The 27,379-nt window shown below is 49.0% G+C and overlaps 1 long non-coding RNA gene across 1 annotated transcript; it reads left to right on the forward strand.

Moving 5' to 3' along the window:
• The first annotated feature begins 7,116 nt into the window (after positions 1 to 7,116).
• LOC129384817 (uncharacterized) lies at positions 7,117 to 8,609 on the forward strand. The gene is made up of 3 exons (XR_008612453.2): positions 7,117 to 8,271; positions 8,346 to 8,413; positions 8,491 to 8,609. It is a non-coding gene; the product is annotated as an uncharacterized lncRNA (long non-coding RNA).
• Positions 8,610 to 27,379: the final 18,770 nt, after the last annotated feature.

Raw genomic sequence — 27,379 nt, forward strand, 5'->3', positions numbered from 1 at the left:
GTTAGAATAAACAAGTTGTTCTGTTACCAGTCTACTCATGCTTTGCCGGGACCTTCGGATGCTTCCAGTGCCCCAGGCCGCCAGGCCAACGCTACCCTTGGGGCTTGCGACCCATTTGCAATAACGGGCGTCAGCACCGAGTCCCCAACAGCTGGTTGCCAGCGGTGAGATCGCGACAACGGAGGCCAGCAGCGAAGAGATGCGGTTGACTGTATGCTGAGCAGCACAACGACCATCCGGGAGCAGTGCAACGAGCCCTGTGTGATGACTGGTTGCCTGCAGCGGAACGACTGCGCTGAATTCTTGGCTGCGAGGTTTGGTGAGTGCGGGACTTTCTTCTTCTGAGTTTTGCCAGGCTTTTGTTAGTGTCAGAAACAGAGCTGGTAATTGTGGTTGTCGTTGCTGCCGGGTTAGTTTGCGGCAAGACAATAGTAGGCAGTAGAGAAAGCAGCATTCAGAGCAGCCATGGATTTGAAGTCGTTGCGCAAACCGATATTGCTGGAGCTTGCAAGAGAGTTGGGTCTGGATGTCTCAGACAAACTCAGAAAACCAGAACTGCTAAGGGCTATTCTTGAGTTAGAAGCTGAGGATGACGAGCTGTCGGAATGCCTTGAGACCATTGAGAAAGATGAGCATGAACTTAAAGAACAGAAAGAGAAAGATGAGCGTGAACGAAAAGAACAGAAAGAAAAAGAAGAGCGCGAACACGCTTTGGAAATGAAGCGTCTCGAGGTAGAGATGGAACGCGCTCGTAATGGAAGTCAGGCACACGGTGCAGGAGAACGAGTATTGTTCAAAATGACTGACCTGATGCGGCCGTTTAAGCTTGGAGAGGACATTGGTTTGTTCCTGGTTAACTTTGAGCGAACGTGGCCACAGCGCTTGCTCACTTTGTTACCCGGCGAGGCGGCCGACGTAGTCGCTCGCTTGGAGAGAGAGGAGGCAGAGGATTTCGACAAAGTGAAATCGAGTCTGCTAAAAAAGTACAGGCTGTCAGCGGAGGCGTTCCGTCGGAAGTTTCGGGAAAATGAGAAAGGCAAAAGTGAGTCATATACAGAGTTTGCGTACAGGCTTATGTCAAACATGCAGGAGTGGCTCAAAGAAGAGAAAGCGTTTGGTGACCACGAGAAAGTTCTGCAGTGTTTCGGGCTAGAACAGTTTTATAGTCGGTTACCTGAGAACGTGCGGTACTGGGTCTTGGATAGGCCAGACGTTAGTACGGTGGCTCGAGCCGCTGAGCTAGCCGAGGAGTTTGTGACGCGTCGGGCTCGCGGAGCTAAGGACGGTCAAAAGGGTGAATTTGGCTCCAAGTTTGAGAGGCCGAAGTTCACGCCCATGAGAAAGCGGTTCGAGACGAGGCGAGCGCGCGTGTGTTATACGTGCCAGAAGCCGAGTCACTTTTCGGCGCAGTGTCCGACCGAACGTGAGGAGACGGCGGCAGCCGAAGCCGAACGCAGAAAGCGGTTCGAGATGAGGCAAGTGCGCGTGTGTTATACGTGTCAGAAGCCGGGTCACTTTTCGGCGCAGTGTCCAGAAACAAAAACAAAAGTCGTGTTTTTGTCTTTATGCAGCACTGACGAGAACATGAAGCTTCTCGAGCCTTACATGCGAGACCTCCTCGTGAACGGGAAAGAGTGCCGAGTGCTTCGCGATTCCGCAGCTACAATGGATGTAGTTCACCCCTCTTACGTAGAACCCGATATGTTCACGGGCGAGTGCGCATGGATCAAGCAAGCAGTGGAAGCTCATAGCGTGTGTCTGCCGGTAGCAAAAGTGCTTATTGAAGGACCTTTCGGAGCACTTGAGACGGAGGCCGCAGTGTCATCTATGCTGCCCCCCCAGTACCCGTACCTATTTTCGAACAGGTCCGATCACCTCCTGCGCGAGAAGGGGCTTTTGTTTGGTGAGGCTAGCGTTCAGGCCTTAACCAGATCGAAGGTTCGGCAGCTCGCTGCAAAGGCGGTAGTTGCGGGACCGACGTTGTCGAACGATGAGAAAGGGTCAGAGGCGCAGCAAGCTGGTATTCAGAGCACGACCGAACTGAATAAAATTGAGCCTGTAGCGTTAAAGGCACCAGATACTGGAGAGGAAATTCCCGATGCGGGAAAGTTAGAAGAGCTTCCGGTCGAGCTTCCGGGACTAGGCTCAGTGACGAACAGGAAAGACACCGATCAAGTCATTAGTGACTTAATAAGTAAAGCATCGCTGTCGCCTGAGCAGAAAACCGAACTACACCAGCTCTTACAAGAGTTTCAAGGTCTGTTCTCTGAGAGGCCTGGTAGGACTTCTGTCCTTACTCATGACATAGAACTTACCTCCCCAGAGCCAGTACGATCCAAGGCGTACCGGGTGTCACCCCGCCAGAGCGATATTATGGAGGCTGAGGTAAAGAAAATGCTACAGCTCGGTGTTATTGAAGCAGGTGAGAGTGATTATACCTCCCCTTTGATTTTAGTTGAGGTACCGGGCAAGGAACCTCGTCCTTGCGTCGACTACCGCAGGCTTAATTCCATCACTAAGGATCAAATTTATCCGATCCCTAACATCGAGGAGCGCCTTGAGAGAGTGAGTAGCGCTCAGTTTATTTCCACCCTAGATCTTGTCAGGGGTTATTGGCAGGTTCCACTTACAGAAGAGGCTAGTAGGTATGCGGCATTCATTTCACCAATGGGGACATTCCGTCCTAAAGTTTTGAGTTTTGGTTTGAAGAACGCGCCATACTGCTTTTCAAGCCTCATGGATAAAGTGTTGCGGGGACAGCAAGAATTCGCTTTACCGTATCTAGACGACGTAGCGATATTCTCCGCATCCTGGCCTGAGCATATGGCGCACTTGCGGGCAGTGCTAACCCGCCTGCGCAATGCGGGCTTGACAGTCAAGGCTCCCAAGTGCCAGTTAGCACAGGCCGAGGTTGTCTACCTCGCACACGTGATTGGTCGGGGTCGTCGCCGCCCCTCCGAAATAAAGGTGGCCGCTGTGCGAGACTTCCCGCAACCGCGCACGAAGACCGATATTCGGTCGTTCTTAGGTGTCGCCGGCTACTATCAGAGGTACATCCCCAGGTACTCTGATATCGCGGCTCCCCTAACGGATGCTCTAAGAAAGACAGAGCCGCAAACAGTCGTCTGGGATGAGACAAAGGAAAGAGCTTTTAGCGCCCTAAAGAGCGCCCTAACAAGCCAGCCTGTGCTACGATCGCCCGACTACACAAAAGGGTTCGTTGTTCAGTGCGATGCTAGTTAGCGAGGCATGGGCGTTGTACTGTGCCAACGGGAAAATGGAGAAGTAGAACACCCCGTCCTGTATGCTAGTCGTAAGCTGACGAGTCGTGAGCAGGCGTACAGCGCCACCGAGAAAGAGTGTGCGTGTATCGTGTGGGCCGTTCAGAAATTGTCATGTTACCTAGCTGGCTCGAGGTTTATCATTGAGACGGATCACTGCCCTCTCCAATGGCTGCAGACCATCTCTCCCAAAAATGGCCGCCTCCTGCGCTGGAGCCTCGCTTTGCAACAATATTCCTTTGAGGTGCGTTACAAAAAGGGGAGTCTCAACGGTAACGCCGATGGCTTAAGTCGAAGCCCCTAACGTGGGAATCAGCCTCAAAATTGCTTGTTACTGATGTTTTTCTTCCTGAGGCAGGATTTTTAACCTATTGCTTTTGTGTAGTGTTTCAAAGTAATGATGTGCTTTCTAGTGCAATTTTCCGATTTGTGGACGCGTTCTGAGTGCTGCTAAACTACTGTAAGGAACTAGGCAGCAGTATAAAAGGGGAAAGAGCCTGGCAGGGCTTAGTGAGGGTTGTGCCGTGCTTGCTGACTGAGCGGTTGACTTTCGGCGTAGTTCTAACGCTTGCCGGAAACGAGAACAAAAATGTCAACTCTCCCGAAGTCACTTTGCAGTGTCCTGTGTGCACCTGAACGTGAGAATGAGGCCTTCTCTGTGCGCTGCGCTCAAGAAACGCCAAAGGACGCCCGACTTCGGTTATGAGCATCATCGAGCGACATCCCTCCGGACAGCGGATGCAGTCCCCTGACCATCGGGATCTCCTTCCCCCGGCGGGGCGGTCTGTTACGTTTCGCCTACAACGCGCGGTAATGCCGGCGCGGATGCAACGGACGCCGGGGCTTCGTTCAAAGCGGCGGACATTTTGGCCCGTTCGACGCCGCCGCAACGCCTCCCCGCCAAGCGTGTCCAGGCGTGTTTCAGTGCCACGTGTCTTCGTGTGTGCGTGTGTGTGTGTGCCCACGCTTGTCAAAGCGCGGCAGCCGGGGAGCGGAGCTCCCCAAGTGAGGAGCCAGGAGGTCTGTCCGTCGGCGGGTTGGCGATGCGTCACTACACTCGTCTCAACATGTCTCTCAGCTCGGCCGTGCTCCGCCGTCGCGTGGGCTCCGTGCTCCGCCGTCGCGTGGGCTCATCCCGTGACCTTCCTTCTTGCCCACGACGCCGAGAGTATAAGAGCAGCTGCCCCCGGACGCCGAGGGAGAGGCTCCGATTTCTTCTGTTGAGTTACGTGCTCTCCCGTCTCTCCACTTCGGTCGACCTGACCGGCCGCTCTTTTGCGATGTTAGAATAAACAAGTTGTTCTGTTACCAGTCTACTCATGCTTTGCCGGGACCTTCGGATGCTTCCAGTGCCCCAGGCCGCCAGGCCAACGCTACCCTTGGGGCTTGCGACCCATTTGCAATAACGGGCGTCAGCACCGAGTCCCCAACAACGGATAATTCTGAGTCTAGCATACGAGACGCCGCAACGATCCTCTGCCTACGGGGTATCGTGGTCACGCGACAGAAAAAAAAAAAATGTATAGAGCCTGCCGCTTTAAGGTGGCAGCCGTCAGCTGCAGCGTGAGCTGGGCGCAGAAAACAATCGCACCTCCGACAACCCATTCCGGCAGCGCATCAGACGTTGCAGCTATAGCGGCGGCATCTCGCGCTGGTCCCTACGATTAAATAGCGCTAAGCGGATGCTAAAGGTTTGGAGAGGCTGCGATCGAGCTGAAAGGGACACCCATGCAAGAGCAGACGTCTCGACACCTTTTTCACTAGTTGGCACTGGTCCGCGTTTTTGACCCGACGCCAAACTTCATTTTAGTGTGTCCGCGACTGCAAATCGCCGACAAAAAAAGAAAAAGAACCTCTGGTTTTGGTTCCTTCACAGCGCGGTGGTTTGATGGCCTGCGGCCTTCCGTTCTGCGCGACAGCGCTAATTGGTGAACTACTGGCGATTCACGCGCCTATTCGTCCCGACCGTCAGCAGCAGAGCAGCCGAACGCTGCACTTGAAATTTATCGAGCATGAACAAGCACCAGCGCGAGAGCGAGGGTGCGGAAAAGTTTGACGCCTCTCGGTGCTCGTCGAGAGCGCGCGAAGCGCGATAGCAGCGCCGGCCCCGCAGCCGCTCCGGCCGCCTTCGCCGTGGTCCGTTTTAATCTGTCCGCGACTGTACATGCCTACAATTATTCTGTTAGGATGTAAAGTGTCTCTTGGCATTTCGGAGCGCTATGACAAAGAACAAAAGACATACCCGCGTTGATAATTATTATTGTCATTATCATTTTTTTTTTTTGGGGGGGGGGGGGGGAGACCCTGACAACCAGTTACGGTTGGCGAACAGGGATGGAACGGCGGCAGCAGCCATGGCTACCTGGACTGAGGAGGACACCCACCTTTGGGCTCAAGAAGCCTGGTCTAGCAATAAAGTTTATTTCTCCCTCTCTCTCTCTCTCTCTCTCTCTCTCTCTCTCTTTATCTCTTGCGGTGAATCGTGCAGTATTGATTGAAGTTGTCATGGCTATAAATGTTTTGTTGATTAGACACGCAGCTACTTCATTCCCTACATTATTTGCGTACAGTTCTGAACCCAAAATGAAAGGTTGTTTCACCCTGCGCTAAACTGGCACCCATGCTAAGCAGCTGTCTTCCTTGGCCAAAGGCATCGAACCGACGACAACTCGCGCTTAGCACGAGAAGGTCATTGTTCAATGAGGCCACTGTTGAGGGGTCGCTGCGCAAAGCAAAAACAAGACAATATTTAAATAAAGTTATGAAAAAAATTAGGAGGTAAACAAAATTAACTCTATATACTATCGGCCATACCAACGCGAAGGACGCAGGTGGTGGGATCAGATCCACTCATCTTTAGTAAATGAAGTTTTCAACAAGGAATCGAAATATATTTAAATGTGTTATTTGTGATTAGGTGCTTTGCATAATAATTTTCTCATATTTCTTGCGTTTATGAAATCTTCATGCGTGTGATTTTCTCGTCCCAAATCTTCCGCGATGTCTTTTCGCCGAGTCATTTAGAGTAGAGGAAGAACGGCTTTATATTAACTGAGCTCTTGGTTCTACGCCTCTCCATTACGTTGCCAACAAAGACAGGATGCTAGCGTTTTGGGACACCAATATCCGTAAAAAACACAAGCGGCACAAGTCAAGTGGCTGTGGAGTTCCGCTGCTCAGCACCAGGTCGAGGGTTCGATCACAGCCGCGGCAGTCCCACTTCGATAACGGCTGAAATGCAAAAACGCTCGTGTACTTCGTTTTAGATGCGCGCGAAAGAACCCCAGGTGGTCAAAATTTCCCCGTTAGTGCCCCTGCTACGGCGTGTCTTAAGATAAGATCGCGCCGTTCGGGCAGGCAATTGAAGACCTAGAATTTCATTTTTTTTGTTCCAAGAGAAACCGTGTGGCAGGAGCAGACGACTGCGTGTACAGACAACTCGAAACATGTCGCGACGCACGCTCACGAGTTGCAAGTCATGCTCGCTGCCGGAGCCAAACGCGAACGCGAAGGCGGCCACGGAACTTATACGACGGAGCCGCGAAGATCCCGTCCACGGGTTACAATATCGATAAAACGACGGCGACAGCGCTAACGCCATTCCGCGTCCAAGAACACAGTGGAAGCATGTGGAAGCTTCTAGAACATTCCGAGTTCGTCAACTGTAGGCTGCGACATTTTTTTTTATTCCTTTGTTTTTACCATCCCCACTCGCGCCGATCGCGGTGATAACAGCGGCGCGGCGGCTAGCGAGCCGGTGACGTAGTTCGACATTAGACCAATGAGAGAAGAAAAGAAATTGCCCGGGCATGTCAACGCATGCGCCGAAGAGCTTGGCATCTATGGGCATATATCGAGCATCCGGGTGCTCGGGCCGCCATTTTGTATATTCTGTCCACTTCTACGTGCCTCGTCTCGGCAGCCTTCTGCGTCGCACCATGCCTCGAGCTCCTGCTGGTCTTAGTTACGCGCTAACGGTGGCAGCGCTTGTCGAAGTTTCACGCTGCGCACGTTCCCGCCTTCGGCCGACTCTGGAAGCACTGGCTTCATGCTCCGGCGCCTGAAAAACGTGAGGCACGCCTCGAGAGACTTGTAGCCCGACCCGCCTGCCGTCTCGGCAATTCCTGGCCCCGCTTTCGAGCTCCCGGAGTGTAAGTGACCGCCAGCCGGCATAACTACGTTACTATACGCCGACGACACTCCGGTCGAGCCGGCGCAGCGTATATAAGCCGCAAGTCGTTCCTGCCGAGTACTCCTTCTTTTGTTTGTGCGCGTTCCCACCCCCCGACGGCTCCGGGACTATTGAACTGTGGATGAACTCTGAGCGTGGCCACTAACCCCAGGACCTGCGCTGCAACCCCTCGTCATGGCGAGCGTCGTCTCTACGAGCTTCGCATCGAGCGTCCTAAACGCTCAAAAGGCCTGTGTGTGCACTTTGTGCATTTTTTCTAGATGGTCTAGCTGGCGAGGGTGGCGCATGCCTTAGAGAAGTTAACTGTTTGTTCAGTTGCACTAGCTAGCGCTCACTAGGGTTGTATAGCTGCACTACAAGATTCCGTAAAGTTAGTGTTGTTGCTTAGCTGTAAGCCCGAGGTTTCGTGGGCATGGCTTGCGGCCACACGGGTCTTCTCCGTGCCGGAATCGAAGAGGACGGGCCACGTGTTGCGGGGTGGCGGTGTATAGCTTCAGGTTTAGCTGACACACAGCTTAGCTCACACTAGGCAGGCTACAGCTGATAGCCGTCCTCTTACGACTGCGTCAGGGACATGGACCCATCCGAACGGCCTTGCGACCCGACCCCATTATTTCGTGACGTAGATAGCCCGCGCGCGTCAGTGCGCGTGCTATCGAGCGAAATGTGGAATGACGGAAGCAAACGGCCTTCGGAAATTACCTCGCCAGCTATTAGGCACTAACCCGCTCTACGCAGCACCTCGACGCCGGACATCGCCTGCTGTTTTCGTCGGAGCTGGGCCGGGCAGCAACTACAGTAAGCGGCCCGTTTCATTGCCGTTGTTGCTGTTCGTTTTTAGATGTGGGCTTACTGTCCTCGTTATTTTCCAGAGCGTCACTCGTACCGCGCGCGGTCTACCGTGTTCCCTCGTCGGTGCGACCTTGCGGCCCTGCACCGGGTAAATACCACATACAGATGATTAGTACTACTACATCTGTGTTCTCGAGTGCTTAAAAAGCCTTGTTGTCGTTTCAGGATCCCGAGGTCCGCTTCCGAGATTGCGGACCACGAGTCGGAAGGATATCCAGTGTGCTTCTCACGTTCGCCATCCTCCCAACGTCCCCCACCGGAGATGGCCTTGAGCACCTCTTACCGTGGCTGACCGCGTTGCTCCACGTCCATGGCATCCTTCTGCTACGGGCGACTTCGTTTGCTACTACTGGTAAATATCGCTTAAAAACGATTCGTACTATCGCTGTCGTATTGTTATTGTTATTATTATTGTTGTTATTATTATTATTATTATTATTATTATTATTGTTGTTAATATTATTGATAATATTATTATTACTCTTATTATTATTCATTGTTAATATTGTTGTTAGTGCTTTTCCCAATACTGCCGCTCTTGACTCGGAGCACAGCAGGTGGGATTACTTCAGGCACAAACGCCCTTAGTAGGAGCTGCAACGTGTGGCCGCTTTGCCAGTTGCTCGCATGTCGCGATACTGAACACAATAGCGCATAAAAATAAATCACGCGGCTCCCACGCGCTGTTCGAATCGATGTAAGCGAAGCTTTCTTTACTGTTTGCGTTAATTGACGGCAATTGGCGACGATTTTTCACGTCGTATGCACTCTAGCGCCGAGTTATGTGATGTTGCCTTGCATACACGACTTGTTTGTCTACGTAGTACACAGAACATACAGCGATGCGGGATTTGCTTGTGCACCCTTGTTCATAGCTGGGGAGAAGGGTCGACACTATCATTGCCTCACACGGCGAGTGGTAGAAATGGTAAACTCTAAATAAATTATGGGGCTTTACGTGCCAAACCAATAATACGTGTGGCACTTTCTCAGAGCAAGGTATTGGGCCGAGAAGCGGGAGATTCCACACTGCGCACACTGTAATTGCCTCTCGGATGACCGCGGCGTGTTGATGACGCATGTTAGAACGATCGAGACCGGCGACTGCTTCGAACATGAATAGTTTATTGAAGTATCTCGCGGCAAGGAGCCTTTCTCGTATTCGTCTTCGAGTACTTTGATGAAGATATTTTACAGGCTCCCGCCTCCCAACTTGCATGAGATAGGCTTCGGCGGGATGTTTGAGGCACCCTTCAAAGATGTTGTTCGCAGATGTTCCGAGAAATTATTTGTTGCCTTTCTGAATTAGACAAGCCCTTATTTCGTCGCGACCAGGTAACTTCTTTCAATTTGGCACATTTTCCAATATGTTCTTCGACACGGTCTTAACACCAGCACAGTAGCACCTATTGAGATATTCGCGATGCCATCTCATCCACCAAGCTTTTACGAATTCGCATCTGCTTCGCAGTGTTCCTTCAGCGTCTCCGTTGTATAGCCTTGTTTGTCCACTTTGAAGCTGTTGGCGTCCGCCTATGTTGGCAGGTATCAGTGGCATGGGCTCAATAGGTTCGCCATGCACGCATGGTAACGGTCAATTGTTGAGCACTCCTTCAACTTCTGCTACAATTATGCGTAGCTGCTCCACTGAGAATATTTTTCGCATCAGTGTCTTCAGGCTTCGTGTCAAGCACTCAAAAAATCCTCCCACACCTCCATGGGGCGCACTCGGCTATTGTTTTCCATTGGTGGGTACTGCAGTAATCCTTCGCTCATTCGTGCCCAACAGCTTCAAGCATTTTCTTCTCAGCCTTAGTAAAGGTACTGGCGTTGTACGAACAGATTACGGCAGGTATACCCAGTCATGCGGTGAATTGCCGGAAAGCTTGAAAAAGAAAACTAGATATCGACATGTCATTGGTCATCTCCAAGTGTACTCCTCTCGTTACTGCGCAGGTGAAAACTTGTTGTTCCACAATGTCGTATTTGTTTTTAGCATAAAGTCTTCCGGTGAGGTCAGCTCCTGTGACTTGCAATTACCCGGATTCGTTGACTCTGTCTGCCGGGAGGGGAGGCAGAATTTAATTGGCCTGTCTTGTCGGATTGGCGGCCTGTCCAATCCGGACAGGCCGCCATTGGAATCTGAACCTAGCAACGTTTAACGCTAGAACGTTATCTAGTGAGGCGAGTCTAGCAGTGCTATTGGAGGAATTAGAGGGCAGTAAATGGGATATAATAGGGCTCATTGAAGTTAGGAGGACAAATGAAGCATATACAGTGCTAAAAAGCGGGCACGTCCTGTGTTACCGGGGCTTAGCGGAGAGGCGAGAACTACGAGTCGGATTCCTGATTATAAGACTATAGCTGGTAACGTACAGGAATTCTATAGCATCAACGAGAGGGTGGCAGGTCTTGTTGTGAACCTTAATAAAAGGTACAAATTGAAGGTCGTACAGGTCTACGCCCCTACATCCAGTCATGATGACCAGGAAGTCGAAAACTTCTATGAAGACGTGGAATCGGCGATGGGTCAGGTCAAAACAAAATACACTGTACTGATGGGAGACTTGAATGCCAAGGTAGGCAAGAAGCAGGCTGGAGACAAGGCAGTGGGGGAATATGGCATATGCACTAGGAATAGCAGGGGAGAGCTATTAGTAGGCTTTGCAGAACAGTATAAGATGCGGATAATGAATACCTTCTTCCGCAAGCGGGATAGCCAAAAGTAGACGTGGAGGAGCCCGAATAGCGAGACTAGAAATAAAATAGACCTCATGCTCTGCGCTAACCCTGGCATCATACAAGATGTGGACGTGCTCGGCAAGGTGCGCTGCAGTGATCATAGGATGGTAAGAACTCGAATTAGCCTAGACCTGAGGAGGGAACGGAAGAAACTGGTACATAAGAAGCCGATCAATGAGTTAGCAGTAAGAGGGAAAATAGAGGAATTCCGGATCAAGCTACACAACAGGTATTCGGCTTTAACTCAGGAAGAGGACCTTAGTGTTGAAGCAATGAACGACAATCTTGTGGGCATCGTTAAGGAGTGTGCAACAGCAGTAGGTGGTAACTCCGTTAGACAGGATACCAGTAAGCTATCGCAGGAGACGAAAGATCTGATCAAGAGACGCCAATGTATGAAAGCCTCTAACCCTACAGCTAGAATAGAACTGGCAGAACTTTCCAAGTTGATCAACAAGCGTAAGACAGCTGACATAATGAAGTATAATATGGATAGAATTGAACACGCTCTCAGGAACGGAGGAAGCCTAAAAACAAAGAAACTAGGAATAGGCAAGAATCAGATGTATGCGTTGAGACAAAGCCGGCAATATCATTACCAATATGGGTGAGATCGTTATAGTGGCTAAGGAGTTCTATAGATTTATACAGTACCAGTGGCACCCACGACGATAATGGAAGAGAATAGTCTAGAGGAATTCAAAATCCCACATGTAACGCCGGAAGTAAAGAAAGCCTTGGGAGGTATGCAAAGGGGGAAGGCAGCTGGGGAGGATCAGGTAACAGATGTGTTGAAGGATGGCGGGCAGATTGTTCTAGAAAAACTGGCCACCCTGTATACGCAATGCCTCATGACTTCGAGCGTACCGGACTCTTGGAAAAACGCTAACATAATCCTAATCCACAAGAAAAGGGACGCCAGACTTAAAAAATTATAGACCGATCAGCTTACTGTCCATTGCCTACAAAGTATTTACTAAGGTAATTGCAAATAGAATCGGGAACACCTTAGACTTCCGTCAACCAAAGCACCAGGCAGGATTTCGTAAAGGCTACATACAAGACCATATTCACACTATCATTCAGGTGATAGGGAAATGTGCGGAATATAACAAACCCTTATACCTAGCTTTCATTGATTACGAAAAAGCGTTTGATTCAGTCGAAACCTCAGCAGACATATATAATATACTGAAATATATCTATAGCGGCTCCACAGCCACCGTAGTCCTCCATAAAGAAAGCAACAAAATCCCACTAAAGAAAGGCGTCGGGCAGGGAGATACGATCTCTCCAATGCTATTCACAGCGTGTTTACAGGAGGTATTCAGAGACCTGGATCGGGAAGAATTAGGGATAAGAGTTAATGAAGAATACATTAGTAACTCGTGATTCGCTGATATCGCCTTGCTTAGTAACTCAGGGGACCAATTGCAATGCATGCTCGCTGACCTGGAGGCAAAGCCGAAGGGTGGGTCTAAAAATCAATCTGCAGTAATGTAAATTTAAGCCTCGGAAGAGAACAGCGGTTTACGATAGGTAGCGAGGCACCTTAAGTGGTAAGGGAATACATCTACTTAGGGCAGGTAGTGACCACGGATCCGGATCATGAGACTGAAATAACCAGAAGAATGGGCTGGGGTGCGTTTGGCAGGCGTTCTCAGATCATGAAAAGCAGGTTGCCATTATCCCTCAAGAGAAGTATATAACAGCCGTGTCTTACCAGTACTCACGTACGGGGAGAAACCTGGAGGCTTACGAAAAGGGTTCTACTTAAATTGAGGACGACGCAATGAGCTATGGAAAGAATCATAGGTGTAACGTTGTTTGTTTGTGTTTAATTTTTCGACTAAAATCATTAGTTCCCTCTCTTCTCTGGCATCGTTACGTTACTCGTCGACTGTTAAAACGCGCCGCACTGATATGTGAGCGATACCACATTTTCGTACGAATTAGATTTGTCACTGGCTCACAATGTTCCCCTAACACTGATAAGCGCCAAAATACAGCTAGATATAGTAGAAGGCAGCTTCGAACATATGTTGTGCAATTGTAACTAAATAAACGATCCAGCGTATTGTGAGTGACCTTTAGGTTTGATACCGTGTTTCTGGCCTATCGTGTCTTGTTTATGTACAGAGTGTTTGCGATTGCTTATGTATCGTGTTGTAAGTCGTATTGTTTTTTTTTATTTCGTGTTTTCATGCCTACTGATTGCGTACAGTGCACTTGAAATTGTTATTTGAGTATGAATTTCAACTTTGTGTCATTTCGTTACCTGTTCTCAACTTTCTTTCTTTCAATACTTAATTTGCTGATCTTTGGCGTATCTTGTAAAACTGATTTCTTAAACTGAAATCGTGTTTGATTCCATTGCTTGCGATTATAACTTTTTTTTATGCGTCTTGTCCGCTATGCCTTGTAACGGCTTCCTGCGCCTTTTGTCAAGCTGCTCTAGCAGCTTTTAGCCAGGAAGCCGTCCAGATGCTTGTGGGAAATAAAATTGAATTGAATTGAACGTTAAGGGATAAAAGAGCACATTGCGTGAGGGAACAAACGCGAGTTAATGATATCTTAGTTGAAATCAAGGAAAAGAAATGGGCATGGGCAGGACACGTAATGAGGAGGGAAGATAACCGATGGTCATTAGGGGTTACGTACTGGATTCCAAGGGAAGGGAAGCGTAGCAGAGAGCTGCAGAAAGTCAGGTGGGCGGATGAGATTAAGAAGTTTGCAGGGACAACATGGCCACAATTAGTACATGACCGGGGTAGTTGAAGTATGGGAGAGGCCTTTGCCCTGCAGTGGGTGTAACCAGGCTGATGATGTGTTACGCCTCTTGCAGACTATGCATTTATTTAAAACATTTTCCACAGCTTGGCGACCCTGCAACATTCGCAACTTTACCCGCACTTGCGCTAGCTTTGCTTGAAATCCGCCAAGCAATATTTGATCAACGTGACGTATTCGCGGTTCAGTGAAATACCCGTCCTTTGGAAATGTGATGACGTGCCGGCTTTGATTCTCGGCTGTGGTGCAAGACAATCGACTTGCGAGGCCTTTGTTGTGACAATACTTCTCCATTTATTTTAAATTACTTAGCGCTTGAATCGGCATCGCCACTTGGCTGCCTGAGTAGTACTTTCGTCGTATCCAATGCCTCTGCAATTAAACGGCCTGTAAACGGCCTTTGTGATCTTGCGTTGTCTATGAACCTGCAAACACATGCTGTTAGATGCCGCCCGTATGACTAATTTGATTTCCAAGATTAGTTTATTCTCTTGTTCCTGTGCGGGTGTGAGAATGTGATTTGTGTTCATCGTCCACCTCTACATTCGTGTGAATTACGCTTGCTCTTTCCGGCTCCACAGATGTAACTCATTCGGGTCCATGCCAACCTATTTTTCGAGTCCGTCAACGTCTTTGCGCTTATACCACGTGTGTAGATCCCCCAGATTGTCTTCACCTTGAATGCACGACTCGCTCGTTTGTTTCCTCTTACTTCTGCGACTATTAACAAATGTATCCCCTTTGCTTCTCCCTGTGATAGAATGAAGTACAATCATTGAGTCGGCCAAGCAGGCTGCTTCAATTCTTGTGGTGAAATGACTTTTGATTTAGACGCCTAGCCTTGATGCCATCACCGCTGCCATTAGCTCAAGTCTTGTTAAACTTGGCTCTTTGATTGGAGCTGCGTCGCTTTTCGCTGTCGGTAGGCTTGACTTTGTTCCATCGGTTTACACTACTGCCAAGTATAGTGCCGCTTCGTATACTGTTGGACTTCCGTCGACGTACAGCTTGTATGCTTGTTCTATTTGATCCTTGCTTGCGTGGTATTGGAGAACCAAAACCAGCAGCACCTTCATCTTAGACATCGGGTCCCTCCACTTGTCGCATTCTGCTTTAAGGAGTAGCTCATCTCGCGCATCGTCCCTTCTCTAATTTTTGAAAGGCTATCTCTGCGCGTATCGTAAAAGGTGACAAGCCAAGCGCATCAAATCTTTCCTGCTGCTTGTGCAGCACTGTCCTTTTGATTAAGTACGTTGTTGCTGGTACAGGAAAGGATAGCACGTCTTTTGAGTATTTCCATAAAATGGCAAGAAACATTGTGTATCCTTTCTATCGAATCCCTATGTGATCGTGGTCCCCTTCGTTTTCGTCTATCTTGTTTAGGCTCTCTTCAATGGATGTCCATTTTCCGAAGTTTATCGCCACCTCTTTGATCAGTTGTTTTGCCTTTTTGTATAACTTGACAGCACCTTAAAACATTGCTGCTCCTAGGATTACATCATCCACGTAAATCTTTCTGTACTGTTTCTTGCATCTCCGAGTCACTCGGCCACTTGTTTCAAATGGTTCTTGATTGTAGCTGCCAGAAGAAACGGGCTCGGAGTTTTACTTCCTTCGCAGCAACTTCCTGAGGACCTTCACGAGCGCCGTCCGTCCAGGGCCCAAGTTTTATTGGAAGCCTCAGTGCAGCTACCGAACCTAACCATGTTTAGGGAAGAAATCAGCAGTCCATTCTGCCACGCCAACCCGGAAATATCCGAGAGTCCTGCTTTTTAGTCGGTATTATTCGAAGACCGTCGGGGAGTTTCTTCGTCAGGCCACCACCATCGACAAAACGCTGGACATGCGGGGCCGACAGTTACACCGTCGCACGATGTCAACCAATGCAGCGGTTATGCGGGATGAGCTTCAGAAGGGTATCCCTTCATCACAGCATCAAGTGGCTTCGATTGCTGACGTCGTATGCGAGGAAATCCAGCAGTCACACGGGGTCCCTCAGTTGCCTCAGCCGGGAGCAATGACGCAAACCACCGTAGTCCGCCATCCCGTTCCCCCTCCGCGCGCCAGGTTCCGATAACGCCGCCTTTTCGTCGTCCATCGCAGCCTCTTCCAGCTCGCCAATTTGTCGTCCCACCCAGCATGCCAAAAAAAGACTGACGTTTTACGCACCACCGTCCGCTCTGCTACCACTGCAGAGAAGCGGACCACGTCTACCGCCAGTGCCCATACGCGAGTCGGTTCACAGTCTACGCGCGACGTCCACCAACTTGGCGAGCTGTCACGTCATATCACCGACTACATAGCCGGAACGCAGTGGAGGCCCCAACGTCCTGCGCGTTCGCCGTCGTCAGTCCGCTACCTGTCGCCGCAGCGCCGACCGTACACTGGCCTATAGCCCTGGGCCGTTTCGCAAGTCCCTATTCGGAAAACTAAACGCAGCTACCGATGGAGGTGGCGTTGCTGCACGTCTAGTGACGAAGATCCGCCGCCGACGATGACGCTTCGTGATCTATTTCGATGGCACAGCAACGACACGCCGCCATCCCGACGAAGCCTGGAAGCCAAGAATACGCCAACAGATAACCTGACGACGCCACGTACTAGTCACAGGTCAACGCTACGCAGGTGTGAACCGACGCGAAGATTGAAGTGCAACGGAAGCAAAGAACCACTGGCCACGACGTGCTTCTGAACGGCCACGAAGTCACCGCGCTTGTAGACACGGCAGCCGACTACTCCATCCGTGGATTATCCGCCGCTAAGTTGAAGAAAGCATGGGACAGAATTCAAATTAGGACAGCTTCAGGACACCTCATGACAGTCATGCCGCCTCATGACCATCAGTATCACGGGACAATATCCTCGCTTTTTCTTCAACCTTTTCGGCAGTCGGAGTCTTTTCATTGCATTTTCCTTGTTGATTTACAAGTTAACGCTTTCATTCCACTGCAGGTGGACTTGATGGCGACCGTTTAATTCTATTTTACTGTGATTGAATTTTGGCTTCCTTAGTATTGACCCTTTCATTGGGGATCGCCATTGATTCAATGCTCCAAAACCTTTGTATATCTCGCTGAATTGTTTCAGCATCTTCAACCTTCAGAACCATGACTGATCGATTTCGTGCCCGGTGAAATAGTTTTGGGGCCTTGCAGTACCCAACCCCGTATTGTCTCGACTGCCATCAATCTGCTTTCCGCATTTAGGACCACGGAGCTCCCGGCAACACAACGCAATGGCTTCACACAACCACCGCGAGAGCCAGAAACCCCACACGTTCTGCCAGCGAAGAACTCCCAATAATTGAGCCCTTCAGCAGTCCCATGGCTTCCGTTGCAGTCGTCTCGGCTCTGTCATCAGTCACTTGTAGCTTTCCATTTTTCTCGTTGCAATTCTGATTTGTAGCAGGTAGACAACAGATACGACGTCGGCTTGTAGGTCTTCTATTACCACGGCTGATTTGTTTCGTCGCGTTTGTACAGTTAATTGGACAACGTTAATTCGAATTTTTCGTCACCTTCGAGCGAACCAGTCGTCAGCCTTTCCTGTAATATCTTCGCTCCTATTTCTTTTACTAATCCAGCTGCAATATATATCCGCTGGCGTTCGCTGTCTAGTATTAATCGGCATTGTCTGCCACCTTATTCTCCCCCTATCCAAGCTACAGCTGTCTCCAAAAGCGCAAAATTGTTTCACATTTTCAGTTACGTGTAGGGTAGCCATCGTTGCTTCAGCTTGCTGTGTTCTGACCTGCTCTACCTTTTGTTGCCGCACCGTTATGCCTACTTATCTAGCATGTTGTCCTTTGCACTCTTTGCATTTCCATTTTCCTCTAGAAACATGGACAGTGTTTTGGTCGGTTGCATCTGAAACACTCTATTCTCAGTGAATGTTTTTTTTTCTTTTTCCTTATTGGAATGTTCCGACGACAGTCCTCAGTTACGTGGTTCTGCTTGCAGAACAGGCAGCTTCTGTTTCTGAGCTATAAATGCTGTAATTCCGAAACTGTATGCTATTATTCCTTGGCTTCAAAACTATCCTCTCCTGTTAACACTGCCTTCCTGAGAAGATCTTTGCTATCGCTGGAATTACTTAAGCCTATCTTTTCCTTGCATTGTTTTCCTGTTGCTTCGCGCGCTAGCTTTCTTGGCTGAGCTGTTTTTCATTGCTTCTTCTGCTTGAACTGCACTGATAACTCGGGTGGAATTGCTTTCTTCAACGCTGTCAACATCGACGCGAAACTGGCACTCGAATCGCTGAAGGTGCATATCGACAATCTGTTCAGCTGCTCTCCGTGCACTATCTTACGTAGTTAATCAGTTTCTTGCACCAACCTCATTTTCTCTAGACTCAAGAGCACACCCATGCGCAGCTCCACTGATCGTTCATGATTTCCGAACGTTGTTCGCAGTATTTTTATCGCTTCATCACAACTTTCATATGCAGATAAAGCAATGGAGCCCTTCTACAGCATACGCTGCCTTTCCGGTTAGAGGTGCTAAATTTTTGTCCCTTGCTCATGTTAGGTCTTAGGTGAACTGCTCACTCGTATTGAGCCCGGAAGCGATTCCACTCCAGAGCTCTTCCGCCAAACTTTGTCATTTCCAGATTAGGTAGCTTATGTATTTCCCTTGCGTCTTGCTCTGAACTTAGTGATACCACCTGCGTTGTTCTATTGCTGAAATCCAACTGTATGGACTCTCGAATTTGAACTCTATTGTAGGCAAGATCGTCGTTATTTTCATGTCGTACTCTATCATTCAAATACTGCTGCGGCAGTATTTTCTGTTACAAATCTCTCCATTTGTTCGTTGGCGCTGTTGAGGCTTTCCCTTATTCTCTTGCGTTGTGTGCAACTTTTGTCTGTTAATTGCGTTGATAACCCTCGTGATCTGGGGGCTAAGCGCTTTCCTTTTCTTCGTTACTATATACTTCGCTAATTTCGAGTCCAGTAACAATGGCGTCTTGCTTCTCAGTGCGCTCTTCCGATGCTATTATAGTCTTCTCTTCAGTCTCGTTGCCCAACCCGCTGCTCCACCACCCTTTCCTTTTCTGCTTCTTTGCAGGTTTACTTTCCTTATGGGCGGGGAGGTATTATGCTGGTTGACGTCACCATTGTTGAAAACGATAGACCGGTGACTGTTTCGAATATGAGCGGTTTATTAAAGTAGCACGTGCTCGCGACCAGGAGCCGCTCTCTTGCTCGGTCTTCAAGTGTTTCGATGATATTTTACAATAGATTTTCATACTGTCGCACATAACCTCAGCGAGGGATCTGCCAAGAAGTGGGTGGTGCAACGGCACATGCACAGAACGGGTAATTGCCGAGGAAGCAGCCGGTGCAATTAAAATAAGACACGAACAAATACAAGCCTGCTTAAGATGTCGTATTGTGTAGCGCGGTTAATTACGCGAAAGACGTGCACGCGCCTGTTTTCCTTCCGTCAAACACGCCCGTATGAACAGCTTCAAGAAAGCTTCATTTCACAGAAATTCCAAGATTTTCGATGACTCCGCATTTGTCTCCAATGGCACTTTATTTTTACGGTCGCAACACACAAGTATGGCCGATTGCTGTTGCATAGCTTGTCGAACGCGAGCGACGCTTTCTCGTGTCTCGTACGGATTCTTTAGTCCCGCCCGAAGCTTTTTTTTCGTGCTTTTCTTGCCGTCTTCCTCGATAAACCATATCCCGTATTTTTCAATTTGTAACCTGATTGAAATATCCTTCGAGAATTCGGGAGCTTACATATTACACGGTTTGCTTTGCCTTTCGTCTTACCTTGCATGAACCGTGGATGCGTTCAATAGTGACCGCTTACGGACCGAGCATGTCCCGATTGTGTAAGCCGAAGAGAGCTCGTGTGTCACCCTTGCCCCTTTGCTGCTGAGATGATGGAAGGTCCGGCGCTGCAACACGCGCTTGCGTCTGTCGCGAATGGCTCGGCTGCTCTGCGCACGATTCCACGTAACCTGGTTTCCAACTGTCAAACCCCGTAGCAATGGTATATTCTACTTGCGTACTTGTTTCCCATAGATGCCATGTGCCATAAACGATGTAATTTGACAACCTACTGACATTTTCTAGATGGTCTAATATTTTGTTTCAATCATTCCATTCACACAAATAACCTAGATTTCGCAAGCATTGCATTTTTTTGCAAGATCGTTAACGAATTTCTTATTCAACCAGTGTCTTTTCCTTAATGTCCTTAATATCGAAGGCAGTTTCGAGTTCCTTAGCGATGTGCTTAAGGTCTAGTTCTGGGTTGGTTTCATTGTACCCTCGCATAAGAAGTAATCTGAAGTACAGAACCGTGTCGATCACAAAGAATGGTCGTGGGAAGTCAGCGCTAAAACAAGGTATTGCTCGCGCTAACACACGTAACACGTTTACCCACCTGCACAATGTAGGCGAAGGGGTTAATTTGAGACCCGAGTGCAGGTAGCGTTGCCACGCCCGGTCGCCACGGCGCTGACGGTGCGAAGTTTTCAAATTCTGAGGTATGGTTGCGCTATATCGATATGTGCAGAGCGGTACACACGTGTAGCCGTTCAGTCGTGCCATTTAATCCGACAAAAGGTGTAGCAGGGAGCAGCATGTGGCCATGTGCTCCTGCGCAGCTAAAGTCGCATCGAATCGCACCGCATGTTCCACGCGCGCCGGCAGATCCGGCGCGAACGTTAGCTGCAGAACGTAAAACTGGTCAATTACGAGGTGAGTGCTGGTAGCAATGCCATGTCCATGCCTTATTGAACAAGCAACTAAACCAGCGATCAAGATGCATACACAGTGCAAATAAGTGCACAGGACGATGCTGGTTGAAGTCGCTTGATAGTACAACGAGCATCGTCCTATGCTCTTCTTTCCTGTGTATGCACCCGGTTAACTGGTTTAATTCCTCGTTATGTACCAACTCCCCCAGCACTTAGCCTTACTGCATCCATGCCTTATTGTTGCAGAATCTTGACCTCTGCTTTCGATTGCAGCCCACGTGTAAGATGGATATCCAGCGCGCTGCTCCACGTTTGCCATCCTCCCAACGTCCCCCTCAGGAGATGGCCTAGAGCACCGCTCGTACCGTGACCGACCGTTCCACTTCGACGGTGCGGTCTCGCCGGCAGACGAGATCGCTCATCGCCCTTCTTAGCTACGGGCAAGTGCCACGCACAGACCACTCGTACTACGGCTGTGTCCTCGAGTGGTCGAAATGGGTGTTATTGCTTCAGTTTCACATTCACCTTTTGTTACATAAATTCGTTTCATCGCTTCGACAAGTATACGACAAAGGAAATATAATACGAAGAAAACCAGAAAATACAAGTGCTTGTCGGTACCTGACTAGGCCCCTGTCCTCAATATTTTCCACTCGAGCAACAGCGGTAACGTAATTGTAACTAAAATAAAAATGAAATGTAAATTTTTATGCACTTTATCGAAGTTCACTTATCTGGCCTGCCCCTTCATAAGCAAGCATGAAATGCATCTATCATGTGGTAATTATAATTCAAAACATCACGTGTCTAAACAAAGCTTAACGTTCCGTCAGCGATTACTTATTTATTGATTCAGTTACGTCATAGGCTCCCGAAGGAGTATTGCGTGAGGGGAGGATACAGGGAACTAGCAGAAAGTAGTACGAAGAAAGTATACATCGTTAGCGAGTAAACATGAAAGAACAAGTCTCTAATAATGGCAACGCAATACAAAACATTTTTTTTTGGCGAAGAAAACCCCACCAACCGTTTGTTGCGTAAATTTAATTGGATAGCCCACGAAAAAGAACTTAACATATAAAAAGAAAAAAAACTTTGTACTACCTAGGCGTAGGGGAAAAATTATTGGTAGCTTGCTGAAATGTCTCTAGGACTTTGCTTGCTGAATTTCACTTTCAGTATTGCAACCATTCCCGACAGTGGAGTTCAAGAGGTCAAGGCTGTCTGCCGTGATTTGTCCTTGGTTCAAGTTTTTTGTAGATCTAACCTCAGTTTTAATGTCGCCAGTATGCACGTGTGTGGTTGGATTTGTAACGAATTCTGGAATCCCTAGTGGTCTGTTCTTCGGCTGCTTTGAAGCGAAAGGAAATGCTTTATTTCGTCGTTCACCTTTTAATTTTAGTGCTAGAAGTTGTGCCCCACATGACAATACATACTGTATCTGTGATCGTATCGAAAATGGGCTTGACCTACATCTAAGTGGCATTTGGTCTCGTCCTTCCTAAAGCACCTATTCTACCAGATCGCTTCATGTTTAAATTGCCAACGTGGTCATTCCAACGTAGTCATGAAAAACATTCAATAATAGTATACTGCTTGTCCGCTCTATATGATCAATGCCGCTAGGCATAAAGGGTTTACTCCAGTGCTTCGAAACTTTTAAAAAAATGCTCACGTTGCTTTGCTTCATGTGCTTCAATTGAAGCTCGGTCGCATCTGGCAACTTTGACAACTCCCTTAACCGCCTGTTTGATTTTATCATGTATCAAACAATTCATGTCATCCGCGTACAAAACCTTTTTTTCTATTGGTGGAATGGTAGCGTTATTATTTGCCTATAAAGCAGAAATAAAAGCTGCCCTAAAATGCCCTTGTGATGCCCCTTTATTCACTGATATTAGCTTGGAGATAGATGCACCTGTGAAACGCATTGCTACAATTTCGGAGATGGCTTCTAATTAAGTTAAGCCCCCACCCACTCATTCTCTAAGAAAACTCCCTGAAGCGTGCTTAGTATTTGACTTCATCAAAGACGCATCTTAAATTTAGAAATATTTATACTGCATTATAGCTACCGTTCAATATTTTATTGCTTCCTTTGTTTGCAACATTGGTAACTCAGTTAACTTGTCCCGCTCAAAACTGCACTGGGGTCGCGAGACCACTTTCGTGCTTTTTCAAGAAACCGAGAAATCGTTTCTGTGCAAAACGCTTTGGGATGTTTTCGTGGAAATGCTCAGTACGGATTCTTGTCTTTTCAGGATCCCGACGTCTGCGTTCGATAGAAGCCCATAAGTTATCCAGTAGGCTGCTCCCCGTTTGCCATCCTCCCAACATCCCCTTCGGGAGGTGACCTAGAGCGCCACTCGTATTCTGGCCGACGGTGTTTTGTTAAATTACCTTCCCTCCCCCATGGCGTCCTGCTGGCAGTCGGAACCTTGCTCCTCGCCCGCCACTACTAGTGAGTATCGCGTACTGACGTCTCGTACTTCGGCTCTGTCCTCGAGTGGTCAACAATAAGCCCGCTGCTGTTCTCGTTTTGCAGATGACCGTTTTGGATGGCGGTGAGCGAGGAGAACGTCCGAGGCAGTTTTGCCAAAAGGTGGGAAATTTTAGATATTGTGGACAATATGTCCGAGATCTCGGGGGAAATATTATTCTGGCAGTGAAAAACGTGTTAAATTTTTTTGACGTGAGGTGTGCTTTTTCGCTTTAATGTGCTGCAGTATACAAAAGCGTGGCAGTTTGGGCGAGTTGGTGTGTCATGATGTTTTTACGCTTGTAGCGCAGCTCGGAGAGCAAAAAGCAAGATGGAAGTGGTAATGAAAGGGAACGTTCACTCTGTTCTCCGTTCCCTTTCACTATCCCTTCCACCTCCCTTTTTGCTCTTTCTGAGCTGCGCTACAAGCCTAAAAAATGCAGTGTACAAATATGGGCAATAGTAGTTGCTTATATTGGAAGACAACTGAAGTCAATGCGACATGCCTGAATTATTACACGGACGCTATTTTGTGAGATTCCTGAATGTCTTCTTACGGATGGCCAGCTTCGGTTGCGCTTTCTGCGGCTGACTGCAAGTTTCAATGACACGCATTACCAAAGGCTCACGTAACCGAGCCCGGCCACTTGAGTCTCCAGTGCGAGTAAGACTACATTTTGGAAGCAGTTTCAGCAAAGCGGCTTAGATCTTTCGTTAAGGCGCTGAATTGCTTCGCTACGGGGTTATGACCACCAGTTTAATACGTTTTGGGTAATCATGTGTTCAGACAAAACGTTGCCACGTATAACAAACTGAATATCGTGTAATTCTTATTGTCTAAGCCAAGTATGACGCTTGAAACATGCCGATGAGCAGCGGGTAGTGTAGCTTCTTTACAGGTAGCTTTCTTGATTGATATTATATATTGCTTGAACGCGTTAATAGCTGCCACTAGAACTCTGTGTCCGAGGTCTGAAAGGCATTTTATCAAGGCGCTGTACCTGGTTTCGAAACTCCCCGCCCCCTTTTTTTTTCTTACTGCCGGCCACTCAGACGCACATATCTTGGACTCCATCGTGCTTGTGTAGCGTTTCCTTGTCGCATGGGTTTTAGTTAAGTCAGCTGCAGGGAATTTGGCCGCAGATTATCAGCAAGAAGACTTCCTCGCAGCGTATAGATGCTTTCCTGAATGAATTTGGTCCTGGCGTGTGGGAAATGTTCGCCCACAGATGTGACAATATTACACGTGACAATTTGGCAGCACTGGTTTCTGCTCAAAATTCCAAGTATTTTCTTGCCTACATTCCAGATCAGATGCTTCTGAGCAACCTTCCTTCTACGGCTGTGGCCGTTCGCACATCGGCCGGCAACTGGACATCCAAGTCTGAGTGTGGCCACTAAACCCAAGACCTGCGCAGCAACCCCTCGTCACGGCGAGCCTCGTCTCTGCGAGCTTTGCATCGAGCGTCCGAAACGCTCATCAGGTGGTCTTTGTGCATGTTCTAGATGGTCTAGCTGGCGAGGGTGGCGCACGCCTTAGGGAAGTTAACTGTTTCTTCAGTTGCACTAGCTAGCGCTCACTAGGGTTGCTTAGCTGTAAGCCCGAGATTTCGTGGGCATGGCTTGCGGCCACATGGGTCTTCTCCGTGCCGGAATCGAAGAGGACGGGCCACGTATTGCGGGGTGGCGGCGTATAGCTTCAGGTTTTAACGGATATAAGGCTTAGCTCGTACTGCGCAGGCTACAGCTGATAGCCGTCCTCTACGAGTGCGTCAGGGACATGGACCCTTCCGAATGGCCTTGCGACCCGACCCCACTATTTCGTGACAAGGTAGCCCGGGCGCGTCAGTGCTATCGAGCGAAATGTGGAATCACGGAAGCAAACGCCGTTCTGAAATTGCCTCGCCAGCTTTTAGCTATTGCGGCGACCTTACGTCGCCCACGGTCTGGAGCGGAGCCCGGCCGTGTAGCAGCTACGGTGAGTGGTCCATTTCTTTGCGGTTCCAGCTGTTCTTTTCCGGTTGTTTACTTTCCTCCTTGCGTCGCAGATGACCTTGATCACCAATCGTGCCGTCACCGACCATCTTAACGCTTTTGCATTCCCTCGGCGGGGAAGTGTTGCTGGTGGACTGGACTTCGTTCCTCGCCCGGCACTACTCCTGGCAAGTACCATGAACACTAGAATCGCAGTATGGCTGTGCTCTCGAGTGTTTAACAAGCCCTGCCTAATTTCAGGTTCCTACCGTCTGCTTCTGAAGTGCGCCAACTGTAGGGGCCCTCACGCAGCCTCGTCGAAAGACTGTCCCCGCATCAAGAGGGAGCGCGCGGTTCTGAAGCAAATGGCCAGAGACAATACGGCCCACAGGGAGGCAGCCGAAGTAGTCCGGCGTCGACGTCAACGCGATCGTACGTCTTCAGAGAAGGCGCATGCGCGAAGCGATAGTACCCGCTCCACTACGGTACCACTTAGTCGCGCCGCGAAAGGGCCCAACACTTCCACGAGGGAATCAGATAAGACTCTTTAATTCTTTAGAGGAATGGCCTACGATACCGAGCCGCTCCCTTGCTAAGGAACCTCAGAAGGTCGCGGCCCCACCGGAGCCTTCTCCGGCCATTGATGAGTCACCTAAGACAGATCGTCAAGTCATCTCGGTGCTACGTTCCCTCATGGAGGCCATCCGAACGATTTTAGTGGACATGGGGACACCGTCTGCTCGAAGCGCAATTAAAGTGCTGGACGCATTAAGCCCAGTGCTCGAAACCCTCAACTAGAAAAATGGCTGCCCATACCCCATCCTTCGGAAAAGTCAAGGCAGCGTCCGTCATCCAGTGGAACGCCAGAGGGCTAAAATCACGAATTTCAGATTTCCGTCAGTATGTGTACACCAATGTGTTTCTACTCATCGTCATTTGTGAGCCCAACTTGTCGAAACCAATCACTGTCAGGATACGAATGTATCATGTCATCAACAAACAGTGCATGCAGCAAAATCGTAGTTTTTTTTCGTCTTGAACTCGCCTATGTTTTGCAACCAATTGCGCCCCACGACGACAATCAATATATATGCACCACAGTAAAAAAGAACAAACTCTTGTTTACTCTCCTAGGCGTGTATGTATCGCCTTCCAGCAATTACGATACTAAGATTAGCGGATATCTTGAGTGTTTGTCCCGCCCCATGGGTCATCATAGGAGATTTCAATGCACACCATCCAGCATGGGGAAGTACAAGGACAAATGCAAGAGGACGAAGATTAGCAAGCATCGCCTACAACTATGGCTTTACTCTCTTGAACGATGGTAGCCTCGCCTTTCTTCGAGGCGTGAAATACGGCAGCTGCCTCGACCTTGCTTTCGTCTCTAACTCTCTCGCCAGATATGTGAAGTGGTTTCCAGATATTGAGACACATGGGAGTGATCACATTCCCACCTATTTGAACATCAAAGGCTTGTCGTCTAGATCTGGCCCACGGAATACCATTCGAACGATTCAATGGGCGAACTTAAAATCTGATATGGAAGATGCCTGCCGCGAGGGCCTACCCTCTGGGTTAGAGCAAACAATTAAAAGTACGATGTGAAACGCCACTCGCGTGCTGACGATCTCTTACACGCGAAACGACTTCGACAAAGAATTGGAGCGACTTCGCGCACCTCGTCGCCGGGCGGAACGTCGATATCGACGTACAAAATCAATCCGTGACCTTACGGCAGCCAGGAGGATTCAAAAGAAGATTCAGCGTCTAATGAATACATTAGCGTCGGAACGTTGGGCAACGTTTTGCCAGACACTCGAGCCCCGCAAGCCACTGTCTCACATTTGGAAAACGGTGCAAGGTCTGAGTTGCCTTCCGGAACAGCGTTTCCGTTCAAGGCGCTCGCGCTTTTCCAAGGGCGGCAAGACATCGATGTCGGAGAAGACTTTTGGGCGCGGATGGCAGACCAAGCGACACGTCCAGATCCTCCAGCCCGAGATGACGTCCCCCATTCCCGTGATTGCCGCATGGACCTTCCTTTTACAATGAAGGAGCTCGAGGCGGCACTAGCTCTCTGCAGGCGCTCATGATGTACGGGTCCAGATGCTATATCATACCAAGCCTTGTGCTATCTCGGAGAATCCGCACGGATAGCATTGTTGAGGCTCTACAACACCTCATGACAGGAGGGTAATGTTCCTGACGAATGGAAAGTGAGCCGCCTGGTGCCAATCTTGAAGCAGGGCAAATCCCCGCTAGAGCTCACCTCTTGCCGCCCAATAGCGTTGGCTAGCTGTGTAGGAAAGATAACGGAACGGATGATCCTTGACCGCCTGGAATGGTACCTTG

This window comes from Dermacentor andersoni, chromosome 5, assembly GCF_023375885.2.
Source record: "Dermacentor andersoni chromosome 5, qqDerAnde1_hic_scaffold, whole genome shotgun sequence".
NCBI classification, from domain to species: domain Eukaryota; kingdom Metazoa; phylum Arthropoda; class Arachnida; order Ixodida; family Ixodidae; genus Dermacentor; species Dermacentor andersoni.